Raw genomic sequence first — 3,218 nt, 5'->3', positions numbered from 1 at the left:
AATATATATAATATTAGTATTATATCTAGTAATACATACTTTGGAGTTGGGTACATATTAAATAAGATAACCTATGTAAAAAGCACTTAGTGCTGGGCCTATCATGTGGCAGCATCCAACAAAACTAAGTTTAATTAGAGTAAAGCAGGATGGTAATCATGGTTATCTCTTGCCCATTCTAAGTGGCCCTATAATTTAAAAATGTCCCAACAAATTATTTAGTTAATTAATGTAGTTTATTTCTTAGGCATATTCAAAACCCATGCTCACAAGAGGACAAAAAAGTCAGAGGTATCCGTAATATGAGGAAGCTGAAAACTTTATTACATATTTAGAAATCATTGTTTTAGCATCAATAATTCTCTTTCTCTGAAAGGGAATTCCAATATTTTAGTTAATATTCCCCAAAAACAACATTTTACTGAATTTTTTTTCTGTTAGCTGTGCCCTTAATATTTACTCAACTGTTTTCTGATCTCCCCATATTTTATTGTACTCATTAGAAATCTAGTTGGGTCTCTTTGGCATTTTTGTAGATTCTGTCAAATAAAATTGAATCCCCACCCCCCAAAAAAACCTCACTGTTCTCTGCCATCGAGTGGATTTGACTTACAGTGACCCCTCCTTAGGTTTCTGAGGTGGTATCTCTATGGAAATAGATTGCCCAATCTTCCTTCTGAGGAGTAGCTGGTGGGTTTGAACCACCAGCCTTCTGGTTAGCAGTCAGATGCCTTAGGCACTATGCCACCAGAGTTCCCAAAACTGAACTGGGCTACTGAAAATCCTATTTAATAACAAAAGTGCTCTAATTCAATAGCTCTGTTAATTAATAGCAGTGACTCCAGAGTCACAGGTCACTGTTGAAGATTTTATTATCCAAAACAGGGTCAAAGTCATGTGTTACAGCATGTTGATTCAGCAGTCATTCCACCTTAACAAGGCATTTATTTCCTCCTTTCTCCTTGTAATACAAGGAACCCTCCTGATGCAGTGATTAAGCACATCAGCTGGTAAAGATAACAGCCTACAATAGCCTACAGAAGTTCTACTGTGTCCTATAAAGTTGCTATGAGTCAGAATTGACTCAATGGCATACAACTACCTTATACTACCCATTGCCAGGCCAGGCACAGTACTGTCTCTGGGCCTTATTATGATGTTTTCTTGCCTGGTAATACAGGTAATACATACTTCATTTTCATCTAACCAGATTAGAAGAGTGAAGCTTCTCCCTCAGTCAGACAATGGCCCTGAATAACTCCTTAAAGTATCTTTAGCTAATACATTTGTAATGTTCATTATGGGCCAGGCACCATGCTTTACACATATGTTATATGCAATCCCCACAACAGCATTATGAGGTGTAGGTATCGCTACAGATGAGAAAAATGAGATACAGAGAAATGGAATAATTTGTCCATAGATATACAGGTATCATGTGACAAAGCTGGGATCTGATCCAGCTAAATAGGAGCTCTGGTAGCATAGTGCCTAAGGCACTTGACTGCTAACCAGAAGGCTGGCAGTTCAAACCCACCAGCCACTCCTCGGAAGGAGGGCTGGACAATCTACTTCTGTAGTGGTACAACCTCGGAAACCCAAGGAGGGGTTGCTATGAGTCAGGTGGACTTGACCACACAAAACAACAAATATGACTCAAGAATACACTTAATCACCTTGTTTCACTGTCCTTCACTTTATAAACTAGTAACATTAAACTCTCTTTTTCCAAAGAAGAGGAGGACTCTGAACACAGAGTATCCTTTGAGTGCATTCCAACTCTAATAAAAGCAGCTTTGTCCTGAAAGTTTGTTAATTGCGGTACCATTTTATAGCAAAATATCTAGCAGTTCCCTAGAGAATGGGACCACTGATAATTACCATCACAACTTTCCCAAAAATACCATAAAATAAGCTAAATTCTTCATTCAGTGTTTTCTAACATGCATTATTTAATCTAGCCAGCCTCATGAATAATCTGTTAATGACTCAGTCTCAAAATTTTAAAAACCAAATTATTTTAGCAATAAAAAATGAATTGCCTAGATGAAAACATTCAATCTTAATTTAAAATGACTTCCCATCTTAGATACTACTTTTTGATTGGAGGGGAGGTAGTAACAACTTGCCCTTGTTTTACTGCTGTTTCTTCTCCCCTAGTTCAGCATCTTCATCCTTCCTCTTTCAGGAAAAATCTGTACGTAACCCCCAATGCACTTCATATGCTACCAGAAAAGTTAAAAATCATATACAGCTACAGTATCTGTGGGTGCCATCAATAAAAAATGCCCAGTCCCAAATTCCAAACTTGAAAGGGAAAAGTTTAAAGTAATCAAACTTTAACCACTTTTAAATCATTTTCCACTTCAAGTCTTTCAAAAATATAGAAATGGACAATGGCATCTTTGCCACAAATAGGAGCTCTGCAAGGAAAAATTATGTTGATCATATCAAAGCATATTAAAAAAAATCAGTGTTTCTTTCCTCTAAGTAGTAAAAAAAAAAAGTAAAAAATTTCTTGAAAGAAAAGTCTACAATCTTGAATAACCCCTCAATTGATCATTTTGCCCTTTTCTAACAACTTTCCTGTTTCTCTTTTTCTGTCAAACTTACGCGATTCACTCTTGCTCTTGTCTACTAAGGTCCTCTGAAACCCTAGCAGCTTGGCTTTCTTCCTCATTGCTCTACTCAGTCTTTTCAAATTTCACTTCATCCATCCTCATTCTCCTGGCCCTTTCAGTTACATCTGACACTGCTGACCTATTCCTACGCTACATAAAATGTCTCTCACCCAACACTCTGACTACTCAGTGGTATAGGCTGCTACCTATCTCCAAATAGCCATCTTCCCCTTCTTCCTCAGCAATAGAACCCCCCTTTGTAGTTGGGTATGTGGCTGCCCAAAATGAAGGTTAAACTTCCAAGCCCTTCTTGCAGCTAACAGCAGGACAATATGAAATACACAAAAGTGGTATGAGTAATTGCTGTTAAGCACCCTTAAAGGAAGATAATATATTTTCTACTTTCCTTTTTCCCCTTTTTGGTGCTGGAATACTATGTCTGTCATAGCTAGAGCTGAAGCAGCCATAAGCAATATGATAAAAAAACTTGGAGCATCAGACAAGCCCTGATTTACCTTCTTAGATTTTTACATGGAAGAGAAAAAAAAAAAAAAACTTATCTTGTTTAAGCCACTGTTATTTTGAGTTTGTGTCCAA

Source organism: Orycteropus afer, unplaced genomic scaffold, assembly GCF_000298275.1.
Source record: "Orycteropus afer afer isolate SDZICR_OR568_19922 unplaced genomic scaffold, OryAfe1.0 scaffold00030, whole genome shotgun sequence".
In the NCBI taxonomy this organism is placed as follows: Eukaryota; Metazoa; Chordata; class Mammalia; order Tubulidentata; family Orycteropodidae; genus Orycteropus; species Orycteropus afer.
This window is presented reverse-complemented; position numbering follows the sequence as displayed.